Source organism: Metopolophium dirhodum, chromosome 1 (assembly GCF_019925205.1).
Source record: "Metopolophium dirhodum isolate CAU chromosome 1, ASM1992520v1, whole genome shotgun sequence".
NCBI lineage: Eukaryota > Metazoa > Arthropoda > Insecta > Hemiptera > Aphididae > Metopolophium > Metopolophium dirhodum.
In genome coordinates, this window is record NC_083560.1 from 10878776 (window position 1) to 10904735 (window position 25960).

The following is a 25960-nucleotide window of genomic DNA, read 5'->3' on the forward strand; positions in this document are numbered from 1 at the left end:
TAATGTTATATCATTACCAATTAACGATATTTATTCTTTAAAAACGTCATTTTCAATAGTTCATAAAAATAAATAAAAATATATATTATGTGCAAAAAGCCAGCGTTAAAAAAAATGTTTGATGGTTCAGTTGCTTTCCCTCTGTGGGCCGGATTTGGCCCGCAGGCCGCCTATTGCCGACCCCTGCTCTGGAAAAAAACAGGTTTTCTTATCAATTTTTTAAGATGTTTTTTTTTTACTTGGATTATTTTAATTTTTAAGCGTAAATACAACTTTTTAAATTTCCAAAAAATTCGGTTTTTTTTTAATTTTCTGAAAACTTAGGTTTTTTTCGGAAATTTATTATTTTCATATTCTCTAGGCCAGGGGTTTTCGAGGGCCAGTTAAAATTTAGCATTTAGTTAATAAATAATGTATTTATTTTTGTGATAAAAATACAGTTCAAGCTGTTTTAAGCTATTATTTAATATAACAGGACATAGGTATTGTTTGGACGACGACGTAGTCACACACTGTAATCACGGTTTGATAGGGCTTCCTAGTTCCGATAGTCGCCGTAACACATACTCTCTCTCGCAACTTTTCTGTACCGCGTAGTGTGTGTGTGCCGTGAACAACGGACGCGACCAAGTCCGCGATCGAATACCGAATGTACCGAATACCGACCTAATAGTAGATCCATTTTTGACCGTGGCACCGATACCAGATTTTTGTGTAGTGCGTACCGACACCGTCACCCCGTGGAAACCGTCACCCCGTGGAACACTTCACCGTCTTGTTCAACAACCCCGTTCAGCGTCCAAAACCAGCAGTCGCCATCACGGTTTTATATACAATTATTTTATACCTATTTATAAATTCCTATGTTTGTTTTATCTTATAAGTTTTTAGTATTAATTTTGTGTTAGATATTTATTATTATTTCCACTTGCTGGCCAGCACTATTTTTTGTGCCCCCATACCATACGTAACTGATTTTGTTAATAGTAGTCCGTCGACAAATATCACGGCAAACTTAAGCACCGGTTGTTATTTTATTTCGTTAAAACCTATAGAGAACATTTATACAGTCCACTTATACCAAACAAACAAAACATTTGGTCCTTCGGGCCGGATATTATTATATTCTAAGTGATTACCACTTACCGTTAAAATTCGAAAAACCTTAATAATTAGTATAATACTATAATATAAAATTATACGGATTATTTGAGAAATAATATAGGCATTTGTGTTATTAAATTATTACGTAACACGATAACCAATTACCGAAAAAAAAAAAGTCCGTGTGAACCGAACTGCGGATGGACTTTGACCCGATGATAAAGATTAAAAATATTTACAAACATACATGCTATTATAATTAGTGATCGCAATTAATATAAGGTCAAGTTCATAAGCAATATTATTAGTAACGTAAGTAGGCCATTGAGTGTACTAATATATTCGGTACCGTATACACCGTAAATAAACCGTATACACCGTGATTAAAAAAAAAAAGAAAGGGTTTTCGGTGTAATCTATCACTGTAGATCTAAACTATATAAACCAAACTAATTCACTACCATGGGTATTTATGAAGAGGCGAAGATTCGTCTTAATGACATTCAAAACCGAATAAATAGGATACGTGCAGCTGGAGTTGCATTAGAAAATGAACCGACCAATAAGACTTCATTAACAAAGTTCCGAATGATGTATGCTACCGTCCAACGTTTGCAAGAGGAGTTCGAAGTTCAAATGTCAATTATTAATAAGCAACTCGGAAAACCTGAAAAAGAGCAAAAACCGGAAGACAAAGTATGCTCACCCGACGAGCTTCGTGAAAAATTCGAAGAGGCATATTTTAGTATCATGATCGTGGCCGATGAACACATACCTGCAAAGAAACTTTTAGGGCAAAATGCAGATGAAACATTTATTGAATTGAATAGCTCAAGGAAGAATACACCTAACTTTAAACCTTGGGAAAAATTGTCCATCCCACGTTTTACGGGCGACCCTAAGCAATATATGGGTTTTCTTAATACGTTTGATACGGTATCGTATTTAGAAGGTGAACCGCTGAATCTGATTAACAACTTAATGCTCAGTAACGACAATTACTTTTTAGCATTGAAAATACTGAATAATCGCTATTCAAATCGTCGTGTAATTGCAGAGAGTCATTTCAAGCAACTCTGGGAGATGAAAAAGGCAGTATTCAATGATGAAAAGTCTATTAGACAAATGTTAAACCATATATCAGAGTCAACCGGTGCATTAAAAAATTTAAATTATGCCACGGATCTATGGGATCCGATATTACTGCATCTGTTTCAACAAAAGTTGGATGGACAACTACGAGCACAGTGGGAACTGCTTGTAGACACCAATGAGGATCAAAGCGTTACCGAATTTTTAACATTCCTAACTAAGTTCTGTAATGCAGCATCAGCAGGAAGTCAATCTGAAGGAGGGCGGGAAAAGTCAAAAACCACATCCCAAACCAAGACTACTGCGTTACATACAGTTCAATCAAATCAAAAACCGACTACGACAATGCGAAAAGTAAAGTACGAAAAAGGAAGTAACTATTCGTGTCAGGTGTGCCAGTCGAGACCTGGACACTTGCTGATTGCGTGCCCAGTCTTCAAAGAAAAAACACCTAAGGACCGACATCAAATCATAAAAGAGCTGAACCGCTGTTACTTATGTTTTAGTGAACATAGAATTGCTCAATGTAGTAATACTAGGGTGTGTTCAGAATGTGGTGGACGTCACCATTCGTTGTTACATTTAAGAACCACGGAGAGTGAAGAGCAACCGGTGACCGCAAACACGACTATGCTTTCAGCTGCTAATGAAAGACCTGACCGCTGCCGTGTGCTTTTGTCGACCGTAGCTATTCTTGTTCAAGATGTTAATGGTGATTACCAAGAGTTTCGAGCTTTGTTAGACGGTGCCAGTGAAAGTAGTTACATGACGGAAGTTTGTGGAAGGAAACTAGGTTTAGCACGACAGAAATGTAATTTAGTGGTTCGAGGAATGTCTGACGTGCAGGTAGCATCTATTAAGTCTCACGTCAATTTAAACCTGCGCCCCATAAGAAGCAGTACTCCTGAAATAAACATCAATACTTATGTAGTTCCTCGGATAACAGGGTTATTACCATCAAGACGCGTATGGAAAGCCGAATGGCAGCATATAAAGGGACTTGAGTTGGCAGATCCCAGGTACGACGAGCCAATGCCAGTAGACATTTTACTCGGCGCTGATGTCGTTCCCTATGTTACTCGAAGTGGTCGTAGAGAAGGTATAGGGACGGAGCCGGTTGGGCTTGAAACTGTGTTTGGATGGACACTTATGGGAAACACTGGAGCTACAACCATGGAGACAGCCAACACATTCGTAACTGCATTGGAGGAGATTGATTCAACACTACGTCGTTTTTGGGACCTGGAGGAACTACTAAAAATCCAGCATCAGACCCCCGAAAACATAAAATGCGAGGAGTTATACATCGACACAACTACAAGAAAACCAGATGGTCGATACGTGGTGCATCTTCCATTCATACAAAACCCACCACATCTAGGAGAGTCCCGAGCGATGGCCACGCAGTATTTACACAAACTCGAAATCCGACTAGAGAAGTCTGAAGAACTCCGTCAGCAGTATTATGTAGCCATGCGAGACTATCTCGATGCAGGTCATATGAAACCAGTTGACTCAACTGAGACTATGACTTCACACTCCTACTATACTCCACACCATGTAGTACTTAAGCCCGAGAGTTTAACTACAAAAGTACGGGTGGTGTATGATGCGTCTGCAGTTACTTCCAATGGAAAATCTTTAAACGATTGTCTATTTCCTGGACCCAAACTTCAACAAGACTTGTCGGGGATTTTAGTACGATTCCGATTACATTCCATAGTATTCACTGCAGATATAAGGCAAATGTTTCACCAAATCGCTATCTGTTGCCGCCGCAACATAACAACAATATTATTTTTATATAGTTAATTATCACTATTCACTGGTCATTGAAGACAGCTGTTCTCACACACACATACCACCTTATTTGTATTGTTTTATTTTCGTATTGAATGTTTTTTGTGAGTTATATAATATGTAGATTAAACGTTATCGCACGCCGCCGCGCCGTCTATGCAAATATTATTTAGCACGGCCGCCGTGAATCTGCCCGGTTTTGTACGTCTTACCGAGAACACCGACGTGTGTCAACTATTTTTTATTATATACGTATTAATTGTATTATTTTTTTCTTTATTATTGTGAGCCATAAGGGCAATACTTATTTATTATTTTTTATTGTATGTGCGTTAATCGTCGAGTATATGTCGCCGTATCGGCACAACCATACCCTTTATTATTGTGAGCCATTAGGGCAATCATTACACTATTATTTTTGTCATTTACGTGTATTGTACCCCTACTATAGCACAGGACCAGCTAGCTAGTCTGCGCTCCACAAACTGTGAGTTTTATCATTATTTTTATTATTATTTATTTATTATACACATTTAACTGTTGGGCCAAAAGGGCTATAGATATTTTTTATTATTATTAATTTGTTGGCCAGAAGGGCCGCATATTATTTTATACAAGCTTCAGCTCAAATAGCTGCGTCAATATATTATTATTATTTCGGTTGGCCATAAGGGCCGGTTATTTATTATTATTATTATATAATTTTTATACATTTGTGTTACGGTGAGTTTTAATATATAATTTGTACTGCTATTATTTCAATTTGCGTATTATACAGCAACTTAATTACCAGAAACCGTGTTACCATTTTATTATTATTTGTTTTATTGTACACATACCCACATACATACACATATTAATACACAAATACACATAATACACAACAAGCACTACATAGCCGACAGTATTTGCTAGGCGATCCCGACCACTACAGTTCGAGCTATTACAACACTACACACCAGCTAGTCCTCCATTCTATATTTTTTAGACCTAGGTGTTAGTGGCGTAAAAAAAGGGAGTTTGGTGTCCGGACTCGTATATTATTATTATATACTCCGGCCCGTACACTATCACTAGCGAACACCATGCATATCAGCGACTTCTATATCGTTTTCAGCCTACAGATCCAGTGCAAGTGTTTGAAATGACAACCGTAACGTTTGGACAGCGTTCCTCGCCCTTTTTGGCCATTCGAACCCTCCACCAATTGGCTGCAGATGAAGCCGCAAATCATCCAGAAGTTCAAAAGGTAATACATACCGATCTTTACGTGGATGATGTAGCAGCTGGAACGAAATGTGAAGAATCAGCTTTTCAACTGCAGCAAGATTTAATTAATGTGTTCAAGCGAGGAGGCTTTGATCTACGAAAATGGTCTAGCAATTCCATTGCTCTGCTTGAATCTATACCACCCGAACACCGACAAACCGAGGCAGTGACCTTTGATGAGCCAACATCAGACTATACAAAAGTACTTGAGTTAAAGTGGGAACCCAAAAATGACACGATAGCTTACCAGTATCAACCTAACCCGGTGAGGTATAGTAAACGAGCGATTTTGTCCGAGATTGCTCGCATCTATGACCCGATAGGTCTTTTGACGCCGGTAATAACCAACCTAAAACGGTTAATGAAGTATTTATGGGCACTAAGAATTGGTTGGAATGATGATCTGCCAGTAGTGGCCAAGGATGCTTGGACAAGATATCATGATGAGTTGCCTTTTATTGCCTCAGTATGTGTGGCCCGGCGGATTACCGTCGAGGATGCTAACTACGAACTCCATGGATTTTGCGATAGTTCGGAGAATGCCTACGCCGCCGCTGCTTACCTTCTAGCACGCACATCTAACGCACAGATCCAAGTTCACTTATTAATGGGGAAATCTAAAGTGTCTCCGGAGAAGAAACTGTCGATTCCTCGACTTGAACTTTGTGGGGCACTACTATTAGCACGTACGATCGATTATCCCCGTTCTAATCTGAAATCATTACCTATTAACCAGTACTATGCTTGGACCGACTCTATGGTGACTCTTGCCTGGATCAATACACCATCAGCTAATCTTAAAACTTTTGTTGGTAATCGGGTTGCAAAAATCCAAGAACTTACTTCACAAAAGATATGGAGGTACGTTCCATCGGCACAGAACCCCGTAGATTGCGCATCGCGTGGTCTTACACCCAGCGAAATTGTTGACCATCCTCTGTGGTGGAATGGTCCGACATTTCTTCGACAACCATTGGACACTTGGCCACAACAAGCAAATATGTCAGATACAGATCGTGTCGAAAATCATTCTGAAGAAAAGTTGATTACCTTACTAGCAACTGCTACACCTACACAACTAGACGAAAATTGTGTGATTCTTTACGCGTCATCCGAACTTTCTAAGGTTCTCCGTTTGGCAGCTTATTGGTTGCGACTACGTCAACGATTGGGTAGGCCGCCCAGGGTGCAATACCAAACCAATCGCCCAAGTGCGCAAGAAACGAGAGATGCGTTACAGGCGTTAATACGATGGGTCCAGCATATACACTTCACTGAAGACTGGAACTGTCTTAGGCAAAACCGGCCTTGTACACCCAAACTTCGCATGCTTGGCGCATACTTGGATCTCGACAATGATCTCATCCGCGTTGGAGGACGCTTGAAGAACTCTGACTTGCCGTATGAGGCAAAACACCCGATACTACTCCCAAAACAATCGCAATTAACCATTTTATTGATCGACTATGTACATAGTATTCATTGTCATCCCGGACCACAAACGACGCAGAATATTCTACACCAGGATTATTGGATCTTATCGGCTCGTAGCGTCATACGTAAACGACTACACCAGTGCATCCCTTGTTTTCAGGCGAAGCCAAAACCCATGAACCCTATGATGGGAGCGTTGCCTCGAGCTCGTGTTGCAAGTATCAAAGCGTTTGCACAGGTAGGAGTTGACTTTGCAGGCCCTTTTTGGGTAAAGGCCGCTTTGTTACGACGAATTCAAGCCACAAAAGGTTACCTGTGTATATTTGTCTGTATGGCAACTCGAGCAGTTCATCTCGAACTTGTAAGCGATCTAACCACGTGCCTGTTTCTATCAGCCTTTAATAGATTCAGTAGTCGACGTGGTAGCTGTGAAACTATATATAGTGACTGCGGCACTAATTTTGTGGGTGCGAAAAACTACTTGGAGGTAATACAGAAATTGATTAAGTCCGACGAAGTAGAGAGAGGTCTTGCGACCCACCAGATAAAATGGAATTTGAATCCACCCGCTGCTCCACATATGGGTGGTCTATGGGAGGCAGTAGTAAAATCCGCTAAGACCCTCTTACATTGAACGATCAAAGAACAAATTCTGACCTACGAAGAATTGAACACCATCTTTCACCGAATTGAGGCAATATTAAACTCACGTCCATTAGGTTCCATGTCATCAGATCCTAACGACCTCCAACCACTAACCGCTGGACATTTTTTAACTTTAGAACCAATCGTTACCATGCCGACGCCAGATACAATTAAAACCTTACCAAAGCTGGGACTTCACCAACGCTGGAAACTAGTCCAACAACTGCAACGACATTTTTGGGAAAGTTGGCAGCAGGAATACTTGCATACTATTCAAACCAAATCCAAATGGAATAAAATTGGAACCAACCTGGCTCTAGGGGACCTTGTAATTATTAAGGAACCAAATCCACCCCTCACATGGAAAACGGCTCGAGTGGTAGAAGTCTTCCCAGGAGAGGACAAAATAGTTCGAGTCGCCAACGTCCGGACCACAGAGGGAAAAATTGTAAAACGTCCAGCGGTGAAACTGTGTCGCTTGCCATTAACTTTTGAAGGTAACTAGGTACCTTCAATGGGGGCAGTATGTTTAGACGACGACGTAGTCACACACTGTAATCACGGTTTGATAGGGCTTCCGAGTTCCGATAGTCGCCGTAACACATACTCTCTCTCGCAACTTTTCTGTACCGCGTAGTGTGTGTGTGCCGTGAACAACGGACGCGACCAAGTCCGCGATCGAATACCGAATGTACCGAATACCGACCTAATAGTAGATCCATTTTTGACCGTGGCACCGATACCAGATTTTTGTGTAGTGCGTACCGACACCGTCACCCCGTGGAAACCGTCACCCCGTGGAACACTTCACCGTCTTGTTCAACAACCCCGTTCAGCGTCCAAAACCAGCAGTCGCCATCACGGTTTTATATACAATTATTTTATACCTATTTATAAATTCCTATGTTTGTTTTATCTTATAAGTTTTTAGTATTAATTTTGTGTTAGATATTTATTATTATTTCCACTTGCTGGCCAGCACTATTTTTTGTGCCCCCATACCATACGTAACTGATTTTGTTAATAGTAGTCCGTCGACAAATATCACGGCAAACTTAAGCACCGGTTGTTATTTTATTTCGTTAAAACCTATAGAGAACATTTATACAGTCCACTTATACCAAACAAACAAAACAGGTATAATGTTAGCCAGTTTTTTTTTAATTTGGTACCTGCTCTTGGAGAACAACTAATACGCAGTGTTTTCAAGATGGAGATTGGAGACCAATTAATGTTATATCATTACCAATTAACGATATTTATTCTTTAAAAACGTCATTTTCAATACTTCATAAAAATAAATAAAAATATATATTATGTGCAAAAAGCCAGCGTTAAAAAAAATGTTTGGTGGTTCAGTTGCTTTCCCTCTGTGGGCCGGATTTGGCCCGCAGGCCGCCTATTGCCGACCCCTGCTCTGGAAAAAAACGGGTTTTTTTTCTGAAATTTTCATGAATTTTTTGGTCCCTATGGATTTGTGATACTTGTGAAAAACGAAAACGCTTGCCCGTGCATGGTGCAATACGCCTCCTTGGTTATATGAACCAAGTGGCTGTCGATTGTCGATATTTATACCTAATCCTGCCCAATAAATGAGTATATAGTTGGCTAATCTTTCTACACGAACCGTTCTTGAGAACCGGGTTGTTGGACTAATAAAAATATAGTTTTCTAAGTTATATTTTACAGGTCCTAGAAACTTATGACCTGCGTTCATAAACTAACACAATCGAATACGACTTAGCAACGTATACAATAATTTATTTATTTATTAAATGTCAAAAATAGTTATGTTATTATACAATGCCTTAAACCTGTTGTTGAGGGTAGTTTATCGAAGATCACAGGAGTATCGGAGTATGATTTGAAGCAATATTGATTTATTACGATTTAATATGACCGCAGACCGATATAGTCTCTACTTCGCGATTCTAACTCGACTGACTGAAAATATGAAAATAATGAATAGGCTCGTACTCTACGTTCCTGTGTTCTGTCTAAGTAGTATACATTTGTATGTTCACAGTCTTTTTTTTTCACCGCTGTAATTTCACAACGTTCAAGTGAGGATGTCCCCCTTAAACACAATGATTTTACCGTAACAAAAATCACGGGGAGATTTCACACTCGTTGTCCACTTATTTGCCGCTCACACAAAAATATTTACCGTGTACCCACTAAATGTTTTTTTTCCAACAAACCTTATTATAAAAACTGAAATAATAATTACTACATTCACATTTTTTTTTCATTTATGTTGGATTCACTGTAATTTATCTAATTAATGAATGTCCGTATTTTTTTTTAATTTATATACTTTTAAGTTATAAGCTTATCATTTTTTTATATTCAGTTACTAATGATCCGTCGTTTAGTCAAAGTTGCGTCTTAATTTACTTTATTTTCTCAAAGTTTCATTAAATTGTTTTATAAGTTCTTCAATTTTTTCAAAAATGAATTTTCAAAAATGCTCAAATAATTTTCAATTATTAGTTTATCGTATACAAAGTAATCCGACCGCGGTTCTTCCAAAATTTTCTTCGTTTTCATCAAGATTTAAAACATTCAAATTATTCCCGTCAAATACTTCTCAAAATAAATATACATTGTCCGGATGTAGCTTAAAATATTCAGGAGTGGATGATGTCGTGGAATGCTTTTGTTGTGGACTTATACTTCATAATTGGGAAAAGCTGGACGATCCATGGATTGAACATTGCAGATTCAGTCCAAGATGTTTATATGTATTATTAATGAAGGGTAATTAGTATGTTCAAAACATATTGAGTAAATATTGTAAAACCAAAGAAAATTCTGGATGAACCGCGGTCGGATTACTTCGTATACGATAAACTAATAATTGAAAATTATTTGAGATTTTTGAAAATTCATTTTTGAAAAAAATAATAACTTATAAAACAATTTAATGAAACTTTGAGAAAATAAAGTAAATTAAGACACAACTTTGACTAAACGATGGATCATTACTAACTGAATATAAAAAAATGATTAACTTATAACTTAAAAGTATATAAATTAAAAAAAAATACGGACATTCATTAATTAGATAAATTACAGTGAATCCAACATAAATGAAAAAAAAATGTGAACGTAGTAATTATTATTTCAGTTTTTATAATAAGGTTTCTTGGACAAAAAATGTGAAATCTCCCTGTACAATGCTATACGGTAAATATTTTTTGTGTGAGGGGCAAACAGGTGGACAGCGAGTGTGATATCTCCCCGTGATTTTTGTTACGGTAAAATCATTGTGTTCAAGGAGGACATCCGCACTTGAACGTTGTGAAATTACCGCGGTGAAAAAAAAAGACTGTGAACATACAATTAATGTATACTACTTGTCTATTCTGTAAATTCAGCGAGTGTGACGTAAATGACGAGTCAGTAATCTGTGAATCGTTACAACTTACAATGTGTACACAGGATTGTCGTCGATGGCGGCGTCGGTGAGGAGTTGGGAGTGTTGCGAAGCCAACGGGTTCGTGTTCATGTGGTACCACGCAGAGAACGATGTGCCATCGTGGCGGCCGGCCAGAGACGTCGAGGCGGCAGGCCGTGGGTGGACGTACCGCGGCCGCAGCGAGCACTACGTGAACGCGCACATCCAAGACATCCCGGAAAATGGAGCGGACGTGGCCCATCTGCCGGCGCTGCACGGCCACATGGCGCTCGGTGGCCAGTACGCTGCGCAGGCCGACCGGTCGCTGTGGAGGTGGATAGGCGTCCACGAGTGGACGGCCGCGTGGCGGGCGGATGGCTCCCGCGGCCGGCACGTGGCCACGCTCGATCTGCAGCACGGGCTAGTGGTGTTCGGCAAGTTTATCGTTTTCAAAATGGATGTGGAAGCGCAACAGGTAAGTACACGCCTAGTACCCAAGGCTGGGCATTAACGATTTAAAAAGTTAAAGTTAAGTTTAAAAGTTTATTTTATTTTAACTTTTTAACTTAACTAATTACTTTTGGCTTTTCATTAACTTAACTGTTGACTTACTAAATTTCTTTTTTAATTAAAGTGAAAATGACGAATTAAATTTTCATTTTAAGAAGTAATAATTAAGTTCATTTATTTTGTTTTTAATTTTATTATATTTCACTAATTCATTTCAAATAATATTTACCGTGAATTGTTTAAAGTAAAAAAATTATATGTATGTATGAATATAACTTATATGGAAATACTCTATAATGTATACAGTATAGCTGGTGGTCTAATTTAGTTTTGGATTGGAAACAATTTAAGTACGCTAGCGTTGTATAAACAAATTAACTTTTTTTTAACTTAATAAAAAGTTAACAAAAAGTGTGTATTAACTTTTAACTTAACTGAGTTAACTGATATAGTTAATTTAACTTTTAACTTTTTGTTATTGGTGCATATTAACTTACCTAAACTGAGTTAAAAAAAATATTTGACTTGCCGAGCCTTGCTAGTACCTTTATAGCTGGTATTGAGGCAGGTTTTAGAAAATCATATTTTAGAATGCTGAGTTTTAGAATTCCAAGTTTTAGAATCACTGTGTTTTAGAAAATAAAACTTTTATAATTTCAAATTTTTAGAAATATTTTTATTTTTTTTTTACTGTTTACTCGTATATAAAATGTTTTTTTAATAATTCTTTAATAAAAATTAATTCTAATACCTAATTCTATAGTAAAAAACTAATATAATAATTGTTAATATTTAAGATTGTTAGCGCAATAGCTCTCATAAATTCATCTAAATAATAATTACTAATTAGAATAATCAACTATGCGTTTACATATTTGCAATAAGTTATTATTCCGTTGTAACAATTGTAAATATAAATATGTTACATGACACCTATGTATATAATACGAACTCTACTGTATATACGATTAACTGCCGACCGATATATTATTAATATTAAAACACATACATAATTGTAAGGCCTATGGCCAACGCACACAATGTATTAGTAAGTTAGTTCGCTGTGCACCTTAGACCTCAATACACACTACGATTACCGGACTCCGTATGACTACGATACAGTTACATAGTATAATAGGACATAGTTGATATAGTTGTGAGTATTAATATTTGTAAGTGTTTAGTAGACAATAAAACATAATTATAACTAAAAAGGAATCCTAGTAATTTAAATATATTTAAGATCCTGATAACTACATATCTGCCCCTGGCTACGGTATTTATATCTATAGGATCCTACGATTCTCCCTGGATATCTTATATTTAACTGGTCGTTCCCCCGACCACGTTACACCGTGTCGTTAATTCGTATATAGATTGTAATAGTCGCAACTAAACCTCTAAAGTTTCCATAATTTAAAATGCCTCACAGAGCAGTGGGAGTTAGCCCACTACAATCCCTATTACCAAAATTACATAATTTTACAAGTTATAAATCTATAATAGTCAATAGGTATTTGAAGACTTTTTTAAACATATTTTAACATACTTCATAATAAGTATAAAAATTAAATTTATATGTATACCTAAAATACTCTTTTTATAAATATAATATTATGATTTTACCGATAAAACTTATGGAGATTGGAGAGTTACCTACCAGTTATACATAACCTACCATCTATTTAGAGCTTTTTAATGTGACTGTAACTAGTGTAAATTATTGGTTAAATATTAATCGTAAGCAATCCATTTTTTCATAATATGTATCGTTATGCGAATCATCCATTAATTATAAGACTACGTAATCATTTATAACAAATTAACAATGTTATGTCATGATGACCAAAATAGTTTTAATTTTTTTTTCGTTAAATATTTCGTATTTTAAAAACATAAAATTGATGGTATTTCACTATAATAATGTTAGACCTAAAAAAACAAGGGTTGCTAAATTAGAACTCTGGAGTACTAAAGACTCTTTTGCACCTCCCTAGTTGTGCCAATGCAGATAACAATAAATAGTTTTTCATACCTATACAACCATTATTTACGTACGTACTACGTAGGTACGTGGTAAACGAACAGTATAGACATTATTTATAATATTATATTTTATAGGCAAATTGTATAAGATTTACGGAGACATGATCGATTCCGCCAGTACTTAAAATTAGTTAAACATTTTAAAAACAACTATTGATTCCGCCCATTCGAAATTTTAAGTCTAGTAATTTAAATATATTTAAGTTCCTGATATCTACATATCTGCCCCTGGCTACGGTATTTATATCTATAGGATCCTACGATTCTCCCTGGATATCTTATATTTAACTGGTCGTTCCCCCGACCACGTTACACCGTGTTTCATTGTACTTTTTTCTCTTGAAATACTTGAATACTTTATATTTCAGCCAACAATTTATAATAATTGTATGTAACACTACGTAGGTATTTGGTACGATGTACGGCACTGGTCAACTACTTTTTGATATTTCTCGTATTCGATCAGATATAAAATAATCACATATTATATCAATAAAGAACTCTATCTTAATTCTAATTCGATAATAGTTGGCAATATCAATCAAATAGAAACTTGATAACGATTATTGAGTAACAAAACATTATATATATAAATATTATGTACCTATTCTGATATTTCCCGTTTCCCAATCAAACATAAACTATTATTTAAAGTGGCTTTAAAGATATTCCACGTTTTTGGTAAGAATACGGGTTTAGTTTTTCTTTAATTTATATTCATATCGGCACCAACTCTCTTATACGAACCATTTACATTATATGTGATATCGAAGTAATTTAATAATTCATTCGCTACAGGGATAATAGTTTGTTTTAAAAACTAAATTTTCTGGTAAACCCGTTCAAGGGGAAGGAATGCCAGACCATCAGTCATAGAACAAAAATGACTAATTTTGTTATCATTCATAATATACGTTGTTTGTAAACCTAACTCCTGGACCTTACGAAATGTACTCTGGCAAAGATGGTAAAAGCACCCTCTAATAACTAATTCTTAAAACATTATTAGCCGCTGTAATTACTGCCTTTTCAAAATCTTGACTTAACTTAATAATTATTAAATTTGAAACTTTTATTCCGTCGGACTTTTTTTTCGCCGGATTTTTGTTCGGGGATTCGTATATATTAATCGTGTAACTACATTATAAATACGACGTATTCGTAAAATTTACGTATATTACCATTCTAAGTATTTTGATAATTTAAAAAATAAAAGTTTGTGATAATAACTAATACCAATGATTGGAAGGTCTAGACCAACCTTAAAAACAAGTAATACTTTTTCAAAGCCAAAGTCTCGTTTATGAATCTCATTTTCTCATTTGAGTTATAAGTATAGCTTAAGCAATATTTATTTTTAAGCATCGAAAATTAATAAAATAAGAACCTATGAAATATTTTTAATTTGAGTGAGTAATGCTGTGGTTAGTTTTCAATATTCATGAATACTTTCAATATAATATGTAATAGCACAGTTTAAATAATTTATTTAAGTGGTAAACAGGTGCCAATAACGCTATAATTTAAAAATGAAATACCTTTGTTATAATTAATCGAACATGGGTGTTTCTATGCATGTTCTAGTTTTTGATATAAATAGGTACCTATCCATATTTGTAATCGCTAAAAGATTTGATAATTAAGTTATTTTCTGATGATAAAATTTAATAGTACCAATAACTGTACACTTGACCCCATATACATTCCTTATTTATACACAATTCGATAACAGAAACAAATTAAATAACATTCATAAAGAAAAATGCTAAGAGAACCGCCTTTACCTTAAAAGCCTTAACATCTTGCCCTGACTTAATTACTGAAAACTCGTAAGTTGTTACCTATTAACACTAATAATAGTCTAAACCAATTGGCTATTAATATAATATGCATAGATATTAGATAGGCACATAATATATTAGTACCTATATTTTTATACCTAGGTACTGGTTATGTGGATAATGAATATACATATTTAATACTAAAAATATTCTTGTAAAATAATGTAAAAATGTAAGTGTAGTAAAAAATTGTACAATCAAGTAGGTATATAACATGCGTGTGATGTGTTATAAATTATCATTAACTGTGCGTGTGTATGGACATAATCAAATCATCAATGCATAATAGACAATAGTTTTTTTTTTTTTTAAATATTTATTAGAATATAAACAATCTAAACATGTAAGTACAATAAGCTTATGTGCTAAGAGAAAACATGGCATGAAAAATTGAGTAAGAAGCCGCCCTCTGCCGACACTTAGCATGAATTATTTATATATATGTTTTGTTTTATTTTTATTTTTATTTTTATTTTTTTTGCAATATGTTGAGATTAAAATGAATATATACATGTAATGAACATAGTATATTTAAGATTTATAATTGTATTAGGTCACGACACCATTTCCTTTTTAGCCTGCGCCTTGGATTCCCTGGGAGGGTTAGAGAGGAGAGGTTTTTAATAAGAGGATTTTGGTGGGATAGAAGTCGTGTGCGGGAAGCGCAAGTAAAATGATTGAGCTTCTTCATTGATGGTTTTTAAGGGAAAATCATTATGCAATTTTAGGTTAGAAACGTATGGTGGTGCATTGGACAGACGACGAAGAGATTAGACAATAGTAAAGATAATGTTATTAAAAACTACATGTTTCGTATTTTCTCGTTTAAGTTAGCGGTAAAACCAACAATGCCTACCGATATATGTATATAATATTATATAATTTAGTTTTTAGTTTTAGTTTTTCTGATTTGAAAAAGGTACATTTATTGATTTTTTTATTAGTTTACCAAAGTAAGCATTGATTCATAAAAATCCTTAAATATGCAAAAAAAAAATTAATGTATATCTATGATTCCATGCCATACAAAATTAATTTTACATTAATATGGGTAGGTATGTTTGATCATTATAATAATATATTGGTGTAGGAAATGAAAGAGCTGATGCACTTGCCAAAGAGGCTACTGTGTCACAAAATGAAACCCCATGCCAAGTTTATTCAATAACCGACATCAAACAAATAATTAAAAAAATAATTCTCAATATCTGGCAAAACCAATGGAAAACTTCTAACGCCAAATTGAATGAAATTAAAAACCACATTCTCCCTTGGCCAAACAACACACTCACCAGAAAAGAAGAAGTAGTTATCAATAGGCTCAGAATAGGCCACACTGGATTAACCCACGCCTTCCTAATGAAGAAAGAAGACCCACCCATGTGCCCGACTTGCAACGATCCCATGACAGTTAAACACATCCTCACCGACTGCAGAAAGTACGAATTACAACGTCAAAAATTCAATCTAACTTACCATCTCGCTGAAAACCTCAACATCGATACCCTAACCAACGTTCTCAAATTCGTAAGGGATACTGAACTTCATAAAGAAATTTAATATATATTATAAGTATAATGTACCTACCATATTTAATGTAACTTATCTATTATTAATATAAATACTAAGTAATTTTTTTGTAGCCAATGGGCCATTGGCCCATAGTTGCCGAGGCATTTGTCACAATAAAAAAAAAATAAAAATAATATTGGTGTTGTCGTCGCCGCGACAATGTGAGTACCCACCGACCGACCGCCTCGCACACGCACACACAGTCGTTATTGTTATAATTTGTATTAAATGTTTTTTGTGAATTATTGTTATGTAATATGCAGATTATAAAGCTCGTTATCGCATGCCGCCGGGTCGGCTGTTTAGTTATGAATAGAGCGCGGATTTTTATGCACTAAAAAGTATCAAAATATGCCATATAATATGCAGTAAAAATCATGAAAATATGCAAAAAATATGCAGTAAAAATCATGAAAATATGCAAAAATATGCAGTAAAAATCATGAAATTCATTTTTTTTATTTATTTAAAATTTTACAAATTAAACTTCTTATAACAATTAATTACTTAAATACTAAAATATTAAATACTTATATAAATTTCTCTTTAAATTTTTTTAATTTTATTTACTATTAAAATGAATGATCATATGCATTTCAAGTTTTTCTTCAGTGAAGCTATGACGTTTATCAGTTAACATATTTTTAAATACTGAAAACGAACGTTCGACGTCAACCGAAGTTGTTGGGGCATATTTGAAGCAACTTATTATTTTCGGGTCTTGATAAACATCTTCGAGCTGAACGTTTTCGCCTGATAGTACTGCATTTATTTTTCGTAGAATTTCTAGACCTTTATTTTTATTGGAAAGCTCATTTAATTTTGTAGTATGTGTTGCACCTTTTGGCCCAGGAATAGAATTAATTTTTTCTTTGATTTCGTCAATTATTGAAAAATATAAAAAATATAGAAAATAAATAAACAAAATTTATTTCTATTTGTATAAGTACTAAACTGTTTTTAAGTGTTGATCTACCTGAGACTTCCTCTCACGAAAAATAGATTTTCCACAAGGATTACAAAATACTACTTTTCCGTCTGTAGTGAAAACTTCGGTGTCTTGGTTTGCTGAAGAAATCCATCCTCGAATTTTGTTGCAAATTGAACTACTTATTTTCGGCATGTTAACAATTTACGGACAACGACAAACGATGAAACTGAATTTACTGAGTCGGTGGTATGTCGATAGTTGACTGATACAGCAAGAGGTATTAAGATTATAGGTAGACACAAAAGTACATAGTACAAAGTACATAGATTATTTTCTAATCGTCGATGTAACAGAGTGGTATGTCGATAACGACGATAACCGACTTTCATAACTTATGAATCATAATATTTTATTTTTATACAGTATACGTATATTTTTCCAAACAATTAATAACCAATTTATATATTAACCATTATGTAGGTAAGTATCTAATTATTAGGTAGGTAATCAATAAAAATTATGAATCCTTATATTTTTAAAAATTCATCATAAAGATGGTTAGGGAAAAGTATTTTGGATCCAGTGAGCAGCTTATCTACGGGCGTGCCTGACCAGTTATGGTATTATATTAATATGTTTATTACATTTGTACATCTATAATACACAACATGTTTATTGTTTATTTATTTCAATAATACACATATTTGTTTTGCGCTTGAAAAAAAATGTACAATGTCAATACTAAAATATTGAAGTATAAATTTTTATTGCCTTATAGATTGGTCCTGGATTAGTGATTTTAAATTTTAAAACCAGTTTTGGGCCCATAAAATTGGTACAAGTTGTCACATTAGTCGAGCCATTGATTCAAACAATTGTACATTGTATCTACTGTCCAGTGTATTTGTCATTGTATGCTTCAATAGTTTTATTTATGGAAGCTGCGATGGTTGGTTTAGTGTTAATTACTATTGTTTTATAATTTTCACTAATGAATACTAAATTATTATGTATTTTATGTTATTACAGTTCGAGAGAGATGTAGTCATTTGGAACCACGAGAGTTACATTGAAAAGCCTTTAGTTTCAGAACAAGAACCAACATTCTTGGCACATAGAAAATGGTACAAACAATTTTATAGTGCCAATAGTATACAATTTAGTAACAGAAAGGAAACAATGGATTGGTAAATGAATATATTAATTTTTATTTAACATAACTGAAAAATATTACTAAATACATATTATATAATATAGTATTATAAGTATGTAAAATTACAATATTAAATTTCACTTTAAAAATGTTGTCAAATGAAAAAAGAAATTATTATATAATGGAAATATTTAAATATACATAATATAATATTTATCACTTGAAAGGTTGTGTTACCTTTTTTAGCCATGTTAATACTCTCATTGTCATCAAAATTTTCTAATAATGGTGTCAGAACTTCCAAACACTTAAGATGGTATTCATTTAAAAGAATCAATCTAATCAGTTTTAAAACAATTAGCTACAATATTACTAGCGCATTACTCCCAAAGTCCTGAAGTCCCAAACACTGGTCGTACTACACACAATTTTAGCCCTGCTGTAGAGTATATAATTTTACTAAACCAATTTGACTAGTATAAAATCAATTATTACAAATTACAATACCAATAAAATTATATTATATTTTATTTTCCTGTCAATTGCTTTTGAACTTGATATTCATTCCATAGCATATTTTAACTAATTTTATTTTACTTATATGAAAATAAAAACTAAAAAGTGGGTAAGCGGATGTCGCTCTGCTGTGCAGTAGGTTAAAAGTGGGTCAATGTATAATGGATTGTATTTAACTGGAATTCAATGATAAAATATCATTGTATAAGAAAAACGATTCTGAGCGGTGACGGTTTGTCAGTCTGGATATTTCATATTGTTATTATTTATTATAGCCTGTTAGTTAATTAATATTTATTTTTATTTATATTATATTTGTTTCTACGGTGATAAACAAAACGCAAGAAATTAAAATTCCATTTTTAGCGGTCTTTCGTAATTTGTTGATGGTTTTTCTCGTGGCATAATTAATATCACTCAGCGTTCGCGAAGATTAACATAGGCAAACATTGTGGTTACAACAATATGACATAATATTTAGGGGCAAGTGCCAACCCTGTAGGAAAAATATAATATTAAATTAAAAGGTGGGCAAGTGGCTGTCGCTCTGCTGTACAGTAGATTAAAAGTCAGTCAATATAGCGAATGGTGTTAAATTTGAATTCAATGATATAATATCATTGTATAAGAAAAACAATTCTGAGCGGAGAAAAGTTGGAAACTGAGTATATCTGTAAATAGTTTGAAACAAGTCAACAATAAACATATTCAAAATTAAAATTCCACAACTGAAACAATTGCATAAAAGCAATACAAAATTGATTTACAATACAAACAAATGAGTTAGTTGTCGAAATATGCAGCCCAAAAGTTCACAGTTCCAATCGTTATGGTCATGAAACAAATTCTGTGCTCACTCAGCATATCATACTATCACCCAGAACAAATATGCAAACATATAAAAATCCGCGCTCTAATCATAATAAAATCTAAATAAAAACATTAAAACATAAGTTAAAAAGTTTAAAGCAACATATTGATCATAAGATTACTTTTAAAGTTTTTTGATATCCATAGATATAAAAACAAAATGTTCTCATTGTTTTATATGCCTACAGTCATATCTTGTATTATATTCAAATTTATTTCTTCTTACTCACTTAAAATTTCTTAATTAGTATGTACAAAAAACTACTACAAGTATAACAATAAATTATAGCACATTAGTCATATATCTCTAAATTTTAAATTGCAATTACGCTATAAATACGACAAGTATGAAAACTATGATAGTAAACCTAATAAAGATTTTAAATACATTTTTCTCTAACGAGAAAATTTAAAAATAAAGTTTTCTTATAATTATAAATAAGTCTGAGACATATAGTTTTATTCAAAAAGATGATTCAGAGTGCAATTGAAGGTAATTGGTGTTTGCTTAGCTTTCTTTCAAAGAAGTTTGTCTTTTCTTGTTGAGAAGTAAATTCCATGAATAGAAACGGGTTTGACGACCAGTAAACCTATAATTTACATATTCAATAAAATTTGATAGTTAATATTACTATGATCAATTAAATGTACATACTTTGTATGTATGCGTATGTAGGACACCCCAAATTTATTAACAGCCTATCAGCTACATCTTCAATATAATGTATCTTTTCACAGCTCATGCCAACCATTCTGAAAGGTGACGCCAGGTTTGTCAAAAAATCTTGTACAATAGTTACAATATCACAAATTGAAAATTGGATACTCGAGTGATAAACTTACATAAGTGTGTGTGAATTAGACATTATTAAGTATCTAAGGCTTTTCTGGGTGAATTAAAATCATCAACTGTAAGGTCTCCATATCCTTTATTCGTCTGTTCATTTTCTTCTAACTCATCGTCGGAAAAACACAATATTCTGAAAATGTTAAGTTATAAAAAATATATAAACATAACAGAAATGCATGAATAATGTTAAATCAATTTTACTTCTTAGATAAGATTTACTAGTCGTGCTCAGAGCAGTACTACCAGTGTTGCTGTAGAAATGATTACCGCCATTATTTCCTTCTATTTTCGTTTTTTGGAAATCTATATTTGTGAACAAATTAGCATATTAGACTGATCCTATATTATTAAGAAATATAAACAGTACAACTAAAAATGAAAATGAAAATGAAGGTAATGTGGCAAAGCGATATATTGGATGTTTTACTAAAAAGAATACACTTATGAATGATGATATTATTCTAAAACATATGATTACAACTCTATACGAATGTAGTCTGTTTTTCTGTTCAAATTTTAAATATCTAATCGAATGATTCAAAAGTCGGTGAATAATAAAATAATATTATGTTGTTATGGTTAAGTTAGGTTATCACCACAATACAGGGAGTATATATCTACGGTCCCCTTCCTGCGGTTGGCGATAGCAAATTCTTTATTTGTCCGTTCATTTTCTTCTAACTCATCGTTGGAGAAACACAATTTTCTGAAAATGTCAAGTTGTATTAAATATATAAATACAACAGAAATTCATGAATTATGTTAAATTCATTTTACCTCTTGGATATAATTTATTAGTCGTGCTCAGAGTAGTACCAATGTGTCTGTGAATTACTAAAATGTATTTTACTTCTCTAGAAATTAGCCATCTATGCTGCATCTGAAGTAAAATCTGGGGAACGCCTATGCACAACAATCAGATCACCAGTGAGGAATTCTAAAATAATTTAAATTACAATTAAACTATAAATATGAAAAGTATGAAAATTATGATAGTATAATTAATAAAGATTTTAAATACTTTTTTCTCTTATTATAAAATTTAAAAATAAAGTTTTTTTATAATTATAAATAAGTCGTTGGCAAATAATTTTATTCACAAACATGATTTAGAGTGCAATTGAAGGTAATTGGTATTCACTTAGTCTTGCAAAATATGCAAAATATGTGTGTAAACTCTAAAAACATTATGATGATAAAATATGAAAGACAATGTTAATAGTAGGTATTTGGAAAGTAAATATTTAAATTTTTGAGCAGAGTATTTTTTAATTAAGATTTACTTTTACTATTAACGTTGAAATCTAGTAATCACCATTGCATGAAAACAATTGTTAAGTGTAAGACATCTGCTAAACAACTACACATAAACTATGGACCTGAAAGATATAAGTTATAAATAAATGTGATATTATATGTAAAATAAACAATTCATATTAACCTGTACCAATAATTAGGTTGTACAACTTATTAGTTTGTATCTATATGAAAGTTTAGATGTTCATAATGTTAACATGATTTTACACTTCAATAGAACTTTATTTTGTAGCAAGTTACCACATACTCGCAATGTCCCAAACTACAGTTTAATTGTCATAACAATCAGATCAATAGTGATGAGTTCTAAAAAAATTTTTTGTTTCTAAAAATAAATGCAGTTGATAACTGTATATTATCAACATTATTATCAATAAGGTATGGGATTTGTTAAAATGACAGTAAACAAAGAAGACTTATATTTTTAATGTGATTCCATTAAAATGTCTTATCCCCTATAGTTAGCTCAAAAGAATAAAATTGATTTAAAAATTGTATGGTGTATACAAAATGCTAAAAGAACTGATTTATACCCAATGTATTTGAAAACACCTATGAATTTTCAATTTTTACCTGTCATCCAACTATATATATACTTTTATTTCAGAAAAGATACTGAAGTCCAAACTAGTTACGTGTTTCTTTGCAATTTAGATATGTTGAGGCCCTCATCTGTGTTATTGAAATTGGGTTCTTGCTCAGAAAAATTGTATTGCCTAAAAAATTAAAACTTTGTTAAAAAATATGTCAGTGCATCATTTGTTTTCTCTCATTGAATAACGATCAACATGCAAATGTGAGTACAGTAGATCAAATTTTGTATTGTTAGTTTTAATATTAGAGTGATATGACATAATATTATAATCAAACTTAAAGACAAAAATATTTTTTAAGCAACCTCATACAGAAGCACTAAGCAATTATTTGTATTTTATTTCTGAAACAAGTTATGAATATATTAAGGCATTAATAAATAATTATTTATTTATCAATTTATTTTGTCTAAACAGGCTGAGGCCTTTCTATATCCAAATATATGTCCACTCACACAATTATTGATATTATACAATAAGTCTCGTGAACTGGTAGGTGTGAGAGATTAAAGCACAGTAAAATAGCTTTAAAATAAAAACCTATTAACAATATTCTCACCCTTAAGTTTCATAATTTGCTCCAATATTGTATGGCTTCATCTAAGTCGGTAGAATTATCTTCATAAAAGTCAATGTCTGAAAAATTGTCAGGATATTTGATCGACTTCCTAGTTCCTTGTATGTGGTACATCATATATTTCAGTTTTGAAAATATAAGTATAATCCACTGATTTTCCATTTTTTGTTAATCTATATTTTGAAAAAATTAGCAAATTAGTCTGATTAGACTGCTCCCATATTATTAAGAAATATAATCAGTACAACTGAAAATGAAAATGAAGGCAATTGGGCAATGCGATAGTTTGGATGTCATACTAAAATGAATACACTTATTTATGGTAATTTTTTAATAAAATGTATGAATATAACTCTGTACGACTGTAGTCTGTATTTATGTTCAAATTTCAAATAATCATAATTCACTAGTGATTTAAATGTCGGTAAACAAAAAAAATAATAATATTATAGTGGTGAGCCATCACCCTGTATACTCTCTCTCGTAACAACTCTCCTGACGGACACACTTACATGGCCGTCATGCACGTCTCGAGAATTTGTGCAATTATTTGTCTGCTAACGACCGACAACGAGTAGCAACGTCACGCTCTAACCTCGCCGACATTGTTCCGTTCTGGAGACAACATCGTCGTCTACCACCGCAGCAGCACAGCGCAGCACGTCTGACACCTTCATTTGAAACACAATTTTCTGAAAATGTCAAGTTGTAAAATATATATAAATACCTATTTCATGAATTATGTTAAATGATTTTACATAGATGCGATTTATTAGTCGTGCTCAGAGTAGTACCAATGTCGCTGTAAATTACTAAAATTTATTTTACTTTTCTATCTGAGACAAATGGTTTGGATTATGTTTTGAGAGCATTGTTTACAATCAGTCATTGAGAAATAATTCACTAGTGATTCAAATGTAGGTAAACAAAAAAATAATAATATTATAGTGGTGAGACATTACCCTGAATACTCTCTCCCGTGACGACTCTCCTGACTGACTGATCTATAGTTGTGAACAAATTAGCAAATTAGACTGACACGATATTATTAAGATATATAATCAGTACAACTAGAAAATAATACTTACAAATTAAAACTAACATAGTTAGGCTAGGCGATACTTCGGATGTTTTACTAAAAACAATACACTTATGCATGGCGATTATGTAAAAATATGTATGAATAGAACTATTCGAACTCTGCACGACTGTGGTCTGTATTTTTTTGTTCAAATTTCAAATAATTGGAATTCGCGAGTGCTTCAAACGTCGGCAAACGAAAAAATAATAATGTTATGTTGTTATTTATTTGATAACAATTATTATTATCATAGTTCGTGATACATAGTGATAAGTCACAATGATTATCAATCGGAGGTACTTCTCGCCGGTCGGTGGCGGGCATTACATTTTACCGAAGACCGAAACTTCGTGAACGCAGGTTACTGCCTGCTCCACGACCCGCGATTTAAGAGGTAACACGGGCGTTTTATCGTCTTGTCTTATATAGCAAATTTACGCTCCGTGTGATACTTTTTTATTTTTTGTGTCTTTGTGCACGATACGTAGTCGAGATAACGCTTCGCTTTTCATCTTTTCCGGAATTATTACGTGAAATCGGTTTCGGTTTTTCGTGTAAGTGGCAGTCAGAGCCGTACTGAGCCATTTTTTTATCCTGAAGCAGAACTTAAGCAATGCGCCCCCTGGGTTTTGGGATTGACACACTCACAGCTTTTAATATTATTAATACGATTCGGAATAATCTGAAAAGTTGCAATTAGGTTTCGAGGAACAAGAAATAACATTTTTAGCCACAAGTATATAATTTTTAATTATTTAATTACCATCTTCTTATACTATGGTAAACAAATAAATTTGATATTTGCAAATTATTAGAATAATTCAAAATAATAGTTAATATGCTAGCGATTTATGTTTCTATAGATAGTATGGCCATGCTTGACAATCTCTCCTGAACCATTGTAGATATTAAGTATGTTTTTATCAATTATTTAAGTTTACTGAAACTCCTTTCACATGTTACGTCCCAACCGACGTCGATATATTCCTCGACGCAGAAATCTAATGTCCCTAACCGTCTGAAGAGCTCTTGTCCTGGGCTTCTATATATATGATTGTGTCCTTTGGAGTTGGTGGTCGTAGTAGTGGCTAAGTTCGGTCATGAGACAGAGTTCGGATCTCGTATTTGGTATGCTGGTCGACTCTTATCCTTCGTATGGGTGTTGGCTTTCCAGGAAAGATACGTGTGACGATACCTTCTATAGTTCAATTGTTTTTACTACGCTTTTGAAACGACCTCCGCATGTTATATTATACTAATAATTGCCTTATTAGTTATAGTGTCAAATATTATTAGAAACGTGCGGCGCGCAGTACACAGTTAATATATGACTACTTAATACGTGGGTGCGTAACACCT

The 25960-nt window shown here is 33.4% G+C and overlaps 1 long non-coding RNA gene and 1 pseudogene across 1 annotated transcript; one reads left to right on the forward strand and one right to left on the reverse strand.

Moving 5' to 3' along the window:
* LOC132936094 (cholesterol 7-desaturase nvd-like) overlaps positions 1-18835 on the forward strand; it is a 42265-nt pseudogene extending 23430 nt beyond the window's left edge.
* Positions 18836-19071: 236 nt separating this feature from the next.
* LOC132935266 (uncharacterized) lies at positions 19072-24778 on the reverse strand. Its single transcript, XR_009663200.1, has 9 exons — positions 24609-24778; positions 24483-24524; positions 24033-24212; positions 23503-23693; positions 21811-23066; positions 21235-21739; positions 21027-21163; positions 20839-20936; positions 19072-20773 (listed from the first exon to the last, which is right to left on the reverse strand). It is a non-coding gene; the product is annotated as an uncharacterized LOC132935266 (long non-coding RNA).
* Between the last annotated feature and the right edge of the window lie 1182 nt (positions 24779-25960).